Source organism: Capsicum annuum, chromosome 9 (assembly GCF_002878395.1).
Source record: "Capsicum annuum cultivar UCD-10X-F1 chromosome 9, UCD10Xv1.1, whole genome shotgun sequence".
In the NCBI taxonomy this organism is placed as follows: Eukaryota; Viridiplantae; Streptophyta; class Magnoliopsida; order Solanales; family Solanaceae; genus Capsicum; species Capsicum annuum.
Window position 1 is genome coordinate 14,794,720 of NC_061119.1, and position 13,124 is coordinate 14,807,843.

A 13,124-nucleotide genomic window follows, 5' to 3' on the forward strand; every position below is an offset into this window, starting at 1 on the left:
ATTTCTTGGACGAACATGTTTCTCATGAGGAGTTCAGGGCCACATTCACTACTCTTGCTCAGTCAGTTGTTTCTCAGAATGAATGCCCAACTATCGTTTTGGCCAACCCAGTGGCCAATTCAGCTGCAGCCAGGATTCGAGACTTCACCCGAATGAATCCTCCATCCTTTCTTGGGTCTAAGACAGACGAGGACCCTCAGAAATTCCTAGATCACGAGAAGAAGGTTACAGATATCATGGGGGTTACTCCTATTAAGAGTGTTGAGCTAGCTACATATCAGTTGCGGAATGTTGCTCACACTTGGTTTAAACAGTGGAAGTCAGAGAGGGCAGTTGATGCAGGGTTATTTGAGTGGGAGGAGTTTGCTTCTGTATTCTTAGATAGATTCTTTCTCCTAGAGCTTAGATAAGCTAAGGTGTTAGAATTCATCAACCTCGAGTAGGGCAACACGACGATGAAAGAGTATTCTCTTAAGTTTACTCAATTAGCCAGATATGCCCCTCATATAGTTGTAGATAGCAGGGCCAAGATGAGTAAGTTTGTTTCAGGGGTGAATGATAGAGTGGTTAATAAGTGCAGATCCGCCATGCTAAATAGTGACATGACTTTAGCCAGTCTTATGACTCATGCTCAGCAGATAGATGAGCAGAAGATTAAACAGAGGCAGAAACAGAATAAGAGAGCTAGGACAGGTAGCTTTAATTTTAGTCAGCCTAAGTCAGAGGAAGGCAATCGTTCTCAGATTCATCCTAAGTCATCAGTTCCAGCTCCTTCGTCAGCCAGTGCTCCAGTGACAAAATTCAGAGATGGCAATAGAGACAGAGCGCCAGGCTCAAAGTCCCAGGACAGTGTTAGCAGTGCCCGCACCTATCCTTTTTGCCAAACTTGTGGCAAGCACCATCAGGGTATTTGCAGAGCTGGCAGTGCTATTTGTTTCGGATGTGGCAAGCCAGGCCACAGAGTCAGAGACGGTCCTCAGTCAGGTTATTAGAGTCATCTCCGCTCCTCAGCTTAGTCCGGTCACCCAAATCAGTAGGGTGCCACCTCCAGTGCTACTAGTGGGAAACACCCAAATCGCCTTTATGCTCTTCAGACTCAAAAAGATCAGGAAGATTCTCCTGATGTAGTCGCTAGTACGTTACAGATTTTTCATGTGCATGTTTATGCTTTGCTAAATCCAGGAGCCTCCTTATCTTTTATTACTCCTTATATAGCAGTTGATTTCGAAATCAGACCCAAAATTTAGCAGACCCCTTTTAGCCTCTACCCCAGTGGGTAAAACCATCATAGCTCAGTAGGTATACATAAACTGTCCAATTATGATATTTCAAAAAGTCACTTCGACAGACTTAGTCAAATTAGAGATGACTGATTTTGATGTCATTCTCGGCATGGATTGGCTTCATTCCTGTTATGCCACAGTCAACTGCAGAAACAGAATAGTCCAATTTCAATTTTCAAATGAACCCATCCTAGAGTGGAAGGGTAGTGTATCCGGTTTCAGAGGTCAGCTTATTTCCTACCTTCGGGCACGAAAAATGATATCTAAAGAATGTATCTATCATCTTGTTCGAGTTAAGGACACTAGTTTCAAAACTCTCAGTCTTGAATCAGTCCCAGTAGTGAATGAATATTCAGATGTCTTTCCCAAAGATCTTCTAGGAATTCTTTCCAAAAGGGAAATAGACTTCGATATTGATCTTCTTCCAGATACTCAGCCTATCTCTATTTGCCATATAGAATGGCACCAACAGAACTCAAAGAACTGAAAGAACAGTTGAAAGATCTCTTAGTTAAGGGATTCATCAGACCCAACATTTACTCGTGGGGCGCTCTAGTATTATTCATGCGCAAGAAAGACGATTCTCTCAGAATATGTATAGACTACTGTCAACTCAATAAGGTCACGGTCAAGAACAAGTATCCTCTTTCCAGAATTGATGACTTGTTTGACCAACTTCAGGGTGCCAGTTATTTCTCTAAGATAGATCTCAGATCCGGCTATCATCAGCTCAAAGTTAGGGAATATGACATTTCAAAAATAGTTTTCCAAACTCAGTATGGTCACTTCAAATTTTAAGTCATGTCATTTCGTCTTACCATTGCCCCAACCGCTTTCATGGACTTGATGAACCGTGTGTTCAAGTAGTACTTGGACATGTTTATCATAGTCTTCATAGATGATATTCTGGTTTATTCCCACAGTGAGCTCGATCATGCAGACCATCTCGGGACAGTACTTCAGACTCTCATAGATCATTAGCTATTCGCCAAATTCAGTAAGTGTGAGTTTTGGCTAAGTTCATTAGCATTTCTTGGTCACATCGTTTCTGGTGATGGCATTAGAGTAGATCCCCAAAAGACCAAATCAGTAAGAAACTGGCCTCGCCCTGTTTCTCCATCAGAAATTAGGAGTTGCTTGGATTTGGCTGGCTATTACAAATGGTTTGTTGAGGGATTTTCTTCTATTACATCCCCTATGTCCAGATTGACTGAGAAGAAAATCAAGTTTCAGTGGTCAGATCCTTGTGAGAAGAGTTTTTAAGAGTTGAAGACTCGACTCACCTCAGCTTTAGTTTTAGCTCTTCCAGATGGTTCAGATGGGTTCGTAGTGTATTGTGATACATCTAGAGTAGGTTTGGATTGTGTCCTCATGTAGTATGGTAAGGTCATAGCCTACGCCTCCAGACAGCTTAAACCCCATGAGAAGAATTATCCTACTTATGATCTTGAATTAGCCGTTGTAGTCTTTCCCTTGAAGATTTGGAGGCATTATTTCTACGGAGTTCATGTAGATGTCTTCACAGATCATAAGAGTCTTTAGTATGTCTTCTCTCAGAAAGATCTCAATCTTCTTCAGAGAAGGTGGTTAGAGCTCTTGAAATATTATGACATGAGTGTCCTCTATCATCTGAGCAAGGCCAACGTAGTGGCCGACACTCTCAGTAGACTGTCTATAGGTAGTGTTGCTCATGTGGATAAAAGTAAGAAGAAGTTAGCTCAGGAAGTATATCAGATTGTCAGACTAGGCGTTCGCTTAGTCGATACAGATGAGGGTGATATTGGGTTCAGAGTAGTTCAGAATCATCTCTAGTTTCCAAGTAAAAGAAAAGCAAGATGGAGATCCTAGCCTTCACTACAAAAAATGGATCTAATTGTGGGAGTTATTTTAACCCTACAAAATTATACAAAATGTGGGGTTAAAAATGTGCCGCTAAAAATTATATAATTGTAGGGGTTAAAACCCCCCGCTATCCATCCAAAAGAAAATACCGCTATTTCCCCCTCCTTTTCCCCAAAAAATTTCCAAAAATTTCTAGAACATTTCCCCTACTTTTTTTTCCCCAAAACATTTCTGTCTGTTATTTTTGCCAATTAGAGAAAGTGGAAGGTACACTTCGTCGGTCATTGATTTCCAATTTTTCTTTTTCAACCTTTAATTAAAGCTGTGCATCGAATATTCAATATACAGTCACTATAGGAAACTTCTATGAAATTTGCATAATATGCCCAACAGTAAGCTACCGTCTCTACCTTTTTTTTTGGCGTGTGGCTTCTTTATTCCATTTGTATATTGTGGTCAACTCATCTAGTGTGCAAACAACTAAATTAGTTTTATGTTGATGATTGTTCTTGGTATTGATTTGTCCTGGAGAATGCACAAATCATCTGATGGGCAAAGAAGAAGAGTTCAGTTATGTATGGGTCTTCTGAAACCATTCAAGGTATATTTGTAAATACTCTCACTGAGTAAGAACAGTTACCTTCGAACTGTGGAACAAGAAGGTTAGGTTGCTTCTACAAAGACTTACTCACACTAACCCCCCACCCACCAAAGTCGTACTCGAATCAATTGTGTACTCTTTTTTCTTGTTTAAGCATAATTTTTGCTTTGCCCGTTTTTATGTAAGTTAGCATGGAGACTCTAGGGGTTTGTGTTTGTTGTAATGTTGTTGTCTATGTTTGTTGTCAGTCCTAAACCGAAGGTCTATAGGAAGATATCAGATCATACAACTTAAGAAGATATCAGATCATACAACTCTTTGAGTCTTCGTCTGTAACATGTTATTCCTACATTTCTTCTACCTTTTTTGTTCTTTCGGGAGTTGGAGTTTATTGCACGTGATATCTAGAACTGCTTTTGTTACAGTGTTAATAGGTATAACCAAATAATTTATAACTGATGTAGTTAAAAATGGAATGAAAATCATGGCACTATAGCATTAGGAATTTGAAGGATGTGTTCATCCAGATGATGAAGAGCTATTGTAGTTAATTTGTGTATATACTATACATCTTCTTTTTCTTTTTCTTTTTGTAACCATATCTGCTTTATATCAACATAACTATTTAACCACTTGGAAGCATCACTTATCACAGGTCCATCACTCATAGATCAATATGCGAGGGAAATTTATGCACCCATTATGTTTTTCGTTCTACTCAGATATAAATGTTTTATAATAAAAACTGAAAGTTTATCGATTGATTTTTATACTTTGCATGTTTTATGTAGCCAAGTGAACCCATTTCGCCCATGGATACAAGGAGATCACATGATGATAATGATCCTAATGGCATTTTTTAATTTCGGTGCATTTGTCTTGGATATTCAATTATGATGGTGTAATTGTGTGGTTGGAGGGAATATTAGAATATTGAAGGTTTTGTGTTAAATTTGATTTTGTAGTTTGAAGATACTAATTAATGTTGAAAATTTGAAGTTTGAAGATGTTAATGTTGAAAATTTAATTTTGAAGTTTCATGTTCAATGTATTTTTGATATGCTTTTTAATTACAATGTTTAATTACTCTGTTGTATTAATGATATATGAATTGAACAAATATTGAATTATAGGTTATGCCTAAAAGAACAATTAAATTTAAGCTAAAATTAGAATCTATAATTAGGTATTAAAAATTTATGATTCTACTAAATTTTTTAAAAAAAATAAAACAATTGCGGAGGTTTTAACCCCCACAAGTTTTAAATAAAAATTTATTATAAAAGAATTAAATTTAGAATAACAGGGGTCAATAACCGTCACAAATTAATTACGGGGGTCGTAACTGCCGCAAAATAACCCCCGCAAATTAATTATGGGGGTCGAAAAAAAACTGCCGCAACTCGTTTGTGACAGCTTGTATTCTGGGGGTTTTGGGAACCCCCGCAATTACATTTTGTGGGGGTTTTAAACCCCCACAAACCGTAAAACTAACCCCCGTAATTTGACCTATTTTTTTTAGTTCTTGTCTAGTTGAAAGAGTCAGTTTAGGATCAGAAAGTAGAGGTTTTCTCCCAATGGGGAGATGGTGTTTTGCGTTGTCAGGGTTGTCTCTGTGTTTCAGGTGTAGATGACTTAAGGTAGCGAATTCTTGCAGAAGCGCATAGTGCGCGCTACTCTATTTATCCAGGGACCACAAATATGTATCGCAACTTGCAGAAAGCCTATTGGTGGAGTGGGATGAAGAGAGATTTTGCAGAGTTTGTGGCTAAGTGCTCTGCATGTCAGCAGGTTAAAATAAAGCATCAGAAGCCTAGTGGTCCTATGCAGGAGTTTATTATTCCTACTTGGAAGTGGGAAGAAGTTAACATGGACTTCATGACGGGTTTGCCTCGAACTCGTCATCAGCATAATTCAGTTTGGGTCATTGTAGACAGGATGATCAAATCAGTCTATTTCCTTCCAGTTCATACCTCTTATTCAGCAGAGGATTACGCTAGACTCTACATTAAGGAGTTGGTCAGATTACACGGTGTTCCTTCCAGCTCATACTCATGTTATCACGATTTCAGATATAGTTATTATGTATGCATGCATGTATTCTCACGTTCATATTAGTCAGTTAGCCAGTATTGTTCATGCATATAAACTCCATGGATTCAACCTACCTCACATGCATACCAGTACATTCAAAGTACTGACACATTTGTACTATGATGTCTTATACCATAGGTTCAAAGACATGAGCTCCAGAGCATCAGTAGATTCCAGAATCAGCAGTTAGATTTAGCAGTGAGTCTTCATCCTTCGAGGACATGATTATTTCCCTATTATCTCATTAATTAGTTTATTAGTTGGAGTTAGTTGGGGACATGTCCCACCAACACCTTACTCAGACAGTTCAGTCAGTTAGAGGCTTTCCAGACTATTATGTTCAGACAGTTATTTCAGTTGTTTTAGGTATTTCATATCCGTTTAGATGCTATGTTTTACTTCAGTTATGTGAACCTTATGGCCTTTCAGTTCATGTTTCCGCATTATTCAGTATATTATGCAGTATACAGGTACTGATATCAGTCATGGGTTAGCTTGTGGTCCTTCGGGTTCATGAGCACCATGTAGCATTTCGGGTACCAGATTCGGGGCGTTATAAAAATTCTTCTCAAACTCACATCTGGTAAAACCTTGGCATTGAGTAATGTGTTGCATGTTCCTAATATCAAAATTAATTTGATTTCTATGGCACTATTAGAAAAAATTGGAATAAAGGTTATTTTTGAAAACAATGTGGTCGTACTAACTAAAAGAAATATTCTTATTGGAAATGGACGTTGTAATCATGAATTATATATGCTTAATACTTATAGTGATATTTTTAAAAATGTATCTACTTCTGCGTATTTGACTGAGTGTATTTCCTTATGGCATGCTAGATTATGACTGTTAATTTCTCTTATATAAAAAATATGCAATCACTTGGTTTGATATTTGATTTAAACTCAAAAAATTATAAATGTGAAATATGTGGTGAAACTAAAATTACTAAAAAGACATATTTTTTAGCTAATAGATAAACTGAATTATTATCTTTGATTCAGACTGATTTGGGTGATTTAAAACAAACTATGACTAGAGGAGGAAAAAGATTTTATGTGACTTTTATTGATGATTTCTCTAGATTTACTAAGTTGTATTTGCTTAGAAATAAAGATGATGCATTAGATGCTTTTATGCCTTATAAATCTGACGTTGAAAATCAACTTAGTAGAAAAATCAAGAGAATTAGATCTGATAGAGGTAGAGAATATGTATCTTTAAATGCTTTTTGTGAAAAAAAAAAAGGTATTATTTATAAAGTAACTTCGCCTTATTCACCTGAGTCTAATGGTGTAGCTGAAAGAAAAAATAGGACTTTGAAAGAAATGATGAACTTTATGTTAATTAGCTCTAATGCACCTGATAATTTATGGGGTGAAGCTATTATCTGCATGTCATTTACAAAATAGAATTCCTCATAAAAGAACTAGCAAAACCTCTTATGAATTATGGAAAGGTTATAAACCTAATTTAAAATATTTAAAAGTGTGGGGTTGTCTTGCTAAAGTTCTTCTTCCTGAACCTAAAAAGAGGAAAATAGGCTTTAAAACTGCTGATTGCATGCTTATTGGATATGCTGAACATAGTGCTGCATATAGATTTCTTGTATTGAAAAGTGATGTACTTAATAGTAATACTATAATCTAGACAAAGAATGCTGAATTCTTTTAACATATTTTTCCACCATGTGATAAATCTCTCATGCACCTGTTGAAAGAGAAAATGAATCAACCTCTAATATTGAGAAACTGAGAATGAGTAAAAGGCCTAGAAAAGAATATTTTTCTTATGAAAGTGAGTTTCAAACTTTTCTTGTTGATAATGAACCATTAAATTATTTTGAAGCTGTATCTTCTTTCGATGCTAAATTTTGGAAAGAGGCAATAAAAATGAACTTGATTCTATTATGAAAAATAATACATGGGTTTTAACTGACTTACCTCTTGGTGCAAAACCTATTGGTTGAAAATGTATTTTCAAAAAGAAACTTAATCCGGATGGATCGATAGATAAATATAAAGCTCGGTTAGTAGCTAAAGGATTTTCTCAAAAGCAAAATGTTAATTATTTTAATACATTTGCACCAGTAACAAGAATTTCTTCTATTCAAATATTAATTGCTTTGGCATCATTTCATAAGCTTTTTATCCATCAAATGGATGTAAATACAACTTTCTTAAATAGCGATTTAGAAGAAGAAATTTATATGGTTCATCCTGAAGGATGCATTATTTCTGGACAAGAAAATAAAATTTGTAAATTAATTAAATCTCTTTATGGCCTTAAACAAGCTCCTAAACAGTGGCATGAGAAATTTGATCAAGTCTTAATAAAAGATGACTTTTCTTCTGTTGAGGTGGATAAATGTGTTTATACAAAAGTGGTATACAAGAATTATGTGATAATTTGCTTATATGTTGACGATATGCTTATATTTGGTACATGTTTAAATATTGTGGAGTATATCAAATTATTTTTGTCTACTAACTTTAATATAAAAGATCTGGGTAAAGTGAATATGATATTACGAATTAAAGTTTTAAGGAGTGAAGATGGTATAATGTTGTCACAAGAACATTATGTGGAAAGACTTCTTAAGAAATTTGAATGTTGGGAGGTAACTCCTGTAGCCACTCCTTATGATGCTAATTCCAAATTAAAAAAGAATAATGGTGACCCAGTAGCTCAGTCTAAATATACACAGATTATTGAGAATTTGATGCATTTAATGAATTTTACTAGGCCTGATATAGCGTATGATGTGTGTAGATTGAGTAGATATACTCATAATCCCAATAATGAGCATTGGTTTGCATTAATGCGACTAATGAAATATTTGAGAGAAACCGTGAATTATGGTATCCATACAGTGAATGTCCTTCAACTTTAGAAGAGTATTGTGATGCAAATTGAATCTCTGATTCAGATGAGACAAAATTCACTAGTGAATATGTATTCACCCTTGGTGGTGGTGCAGTAGCATGAAGATCATTGCTAGATCAACTATGAATCAGAGTTTGTGGCTCTGGAATTAGCTGGTGCTGAGACTGAATAGCTACGAAATTTCTTAGCAAATATCCTTTTTAAAAAAAATTATTTGTCGCCTTATATCCCTTTAAAAAGGTATGATCTGGTGCCTCCTATGTATATATACTGTGATTATCAAGCCGCAATTGCTATTGTGAAGAATAAATTCTATAATTGTAAGAGGGGACATATAAAATTAAGGCATGATGTTATCAAGCAATTGTGGAGAGATGGAATAATTTCCATTAATTATGTAAAGTCAGAATTGAATTTGGCCGAATCACTGACTAACCACGTGGGAAGAAAATTAATTCTCCAAACCTCAAAAGAGATGGGGTTAAGGCCAATATGATTATCAATAGAGATGGTAACCCAACCTATGTGATTGGAGATCCCATGAAGTAGGTTCATATGGGTAATAACAAGTCGATATTGACTTTGTGCACTTATTGAGAGTGCTTGAACTGCTACTAAAATGGAGGGATGAGTTATTAACTTTTAATGAATTCATAGTCCTTATGGATGGTGTATTTAAAGCAGTGTACATTTGATGAATTCACCTATATGTGAAGTGGAATGAGGCCATTCCTATGAGACTTTTAGCCTTAGTCTCTAAAGCTCACATGAATACCAGGCACACGCATGGCCTATTGGTGCAAAACCGCGTTAAATAATAAAATTACGGTCAAAATGTGATTGATAAAATCTCTGGCTTACAACAAGAGTTATTAGGTTCATAGAAATATTATGTTTCACCGATAGTTCTGTAAGTTAAATATTATTGATCTAAATTTGGTTCATAGTCCAGAAGACACCAAACTTACTGCATTTTTGGCCGTGAAAATGTTTTTTCATTTTTCCATTTGGCAAGACACTTGTCATAATCATAATTTGTGTGGATTTTATTATGTTGGATGGAAGACATGTGTCCCACCACTTGTCATATCTTCACTTAGTGACTCCTCTATAAATATCCCTCAACATTTACTGTAAAAACATAACTTTTAATTCTCACTTTGCTTAAGTTTATCACTTGTCTATTTTCTCCTCCACTCTCTTTATTATTAAACTAGATGGCTCGTGCTCGTGCATTGCACGAGCATATTATCAATAACACTATTTATAGCTGGTAAGCAGCAATCGTTATTCAATTAGTTGTAATCGTTATTCAATTGGTTTAAGATGAGGTAAAAGCTTACACGTTTTATCATACAGCAGATTTTTGCTCAACTAAATCTGAGACTCTTATCGAAAATAGATGGCTAGAAGTACTAATGAGGAGGATCATTATAAAGTTTAGTTCACATAAGCTCAAAAATAGCCACTGGCTTAGACATCCTCTTGGATGCATTGACCATACAAAATTTGAGGTAGGTTATGGTATCACAATACAATAATATCAAGTTGGGAGAAGATGGTTAGAAGTTCTACATTCGAGAATATGATTTAATCCAAAGAGTGTTAAGGGTTACATTTGTTTTAACTTTTCTAGGTCCACAAATACATTACAAGATCAAATTTCCTCAACTACGTTGTACTATGAAAAGTAAATTAAAGAGTGGGGGAGCAGAAACGAAGCCAATAATCAGATCATACAAAATTTCATAGAAGCAATGGTCAAGCAAAGTGCTATACACAAGCAAGACGAAATCCTCAACGAATAAAAGAAATTTTAACAAATTGAGGTAGCATGCAGAAAGTTTCACCAACATTAAAACATCAGCTAACTAATTAAAACATTAAAATCCTACAAATCACACTTAAATCACTTCAATTAAAGTCAATAGGTATGGCCTAAGACTGATTGTTGAGAAGCAAAAGAGCAATTTTTCTTTAGTTGTCAATGTAGCAGTGACATGACTTCATAATCTTCATGGAGATTGCTTATACAAATTGAAGAAGCAAGTGTTGTAATTCTTCAGATCATTTTTGCTACCTGCAACCAGGATCAACCTGTTAGCGAGAGGAAAGCAAATGAAAGGACCAAAGAGAGCTGAATGCAAAACTGGTTTAGTACTATTAACATCTGTGAGTAATTTAGTTGTACAATATATTTTCTACATAAAAGGATAGAAAATACACATCTGTTTGGTTAATTGAAGGTTACCTTACCCCTTAGTAAAGAGGTTGTTTCCGATAGACCCTTGGAATAAAGCCAAACAAAATATTCCAGAAACTTTCATCTTTTTGGCTGGTCAAAAGGTGGTCACTTTGACATTAGTAGAATGAATCTTATTTGCTCTTTTTGCTATACTGCTTCTACTCTTTTGAGTCTACAACAAAGTATAAATGTTGGTCATGCTCGTTTTGTACGTCGTCCAACTTTAAGGGCTAGCTCTGTATAAATTTTCAGAAAAATGTCAAGTGCTTTCACAGAATGCGTTAGGTCATCGCTGCAAACATTCAAAAATGTATGATATAAGTATCATAACAAACATTCGTGTGCCTAATACATATGCGACTAAAACAAAAGACAAATACTTCTATCAAAATAACATTACTGGATGAAACAAATATTAGACCTTCTAAAGTACGCAAACCAAACAGCAAATAACTATTCCTCACTCCTGAACCAGTGAACCAGGATATGTCAGAATTAAATGTCTTTGTTTAGAGCAGATAACAATGACATGACATGTTTTTGCTTTCTTTTAATTCTCCATTAGGTAAAGAAGTCCCAGACTTTTATTTAAAGGTTTCTTACATTCTTTTTGACTTCAAGAATTCAGTTGAAATATCGAACACATCTGATGTGCCTAAAATCCAAATTTAGAAATGATCACCTAGAGTTCTAGTGGGCAAATAATGGGAAACAGAAACAGAACACAACATAAATAGAGAGGGTAATTTACATCATCTTCAGAAGAAAACCGACTCTCAGGAATTGAATTCTTTGAAGATACAAGGATCAGTTTAGTAAGCTTTTGTATCCGGCTCAGTAGAGCAGCCTTGGCATCACCCTCATCTTCCAACCTTGACTGCATGTTCACTTATCCCTCTTCCAACTGTGAAAAGATTGTTAATAAACAACATAACACAACCAATTACACCCTATGATCCATTAAACATTCCAATCTCTCCTTTTTGGTCCATTCCAAGACAATTGAGACTTTTTCATAATTGGAAATCATTAATTTAAAATTGTCATTTTTCCCTTAATGACGTACTATTGTAGAATTGACATAAACTTTTTTACCACAAGGTAAAAAGGTATTTTAGGGATGTTAATGGTTTTAGTGACCTAAAAAAGAATCAAAAACACTGCAAATACTTAGAATGGATTATTTCAAGATAGCAGTAAAAGAGTGTAGAATTTCTGTCACCTCAGCTGCTTCTTTCCATAACCACTCCTATTTTGTGTAGCCATTAAATTCAAGAGTTAATGGGGGTAGACGAACTAACAGAATATCAAGAATAGCGGAAGAATGCAACCATACTTCCACACCTGCAAAAGCAAAGTCTGTTAGTCACTAAATAAAGATGGTGTAGCAATGACTAAATATCACAGTGATTTCGAACTCTGGCAGATTCCAACCCAATTCTTAAGAAATATCATGCAGTACACACCCATAGTATCGGAGGAAGTCTCTTTGCAGAGAATGACCACAGCTAGCAACACGATTAGCAGTTGCATGACTTGAAAAACTAAGTTCCAAGAATTTTTCCAAATGAGAGTCACCAAGCAGCATCTGACATTATTACTCTGCGAGTCGCTGGTGAAACTCCTTCTATTTGTGCACACTTATGGCATTGATGCAACATCCAAATTTTTTTGTCCCATTCACCAGGAAGAGAATTCACCAAGGGAAGACGTCTAACATTTATGGTAAGATTCTCCTGTTGGTGTGTATAACAAATGACATGACGAGAACACACCATTGTTTGAAAGGTGAAGAAGAAGCTTGTTAGCATAAAGAATCAGGAAAAAGAAATACATTATGTCAACGGAGAATGTGACTGTAGTACATACCAATTGTGCCTGTCCAGGTGCAAAGAAAATCGCAAACACATAAGCTATGCCAGTCACCCAATATACAAGGCAGAGAAAATGAGGTAGTTGTCGAAAAAGGATGATCTTAGACTATTTAAGAAATAGAACATAGACAGAAAAACCAAAGGCTTTATAAGAGTATTGAAATGGTCTATTGTACCCTTGGAAAGAAAATAAGCTAAACTACTCATGTCACTTTCTCTCTATCTTCAGTACTTTAACTTGTCCAATGAAAAGGATCTCAATGCTGCAATCTTAATGAGGAGTGCTGCAATTTATCAAG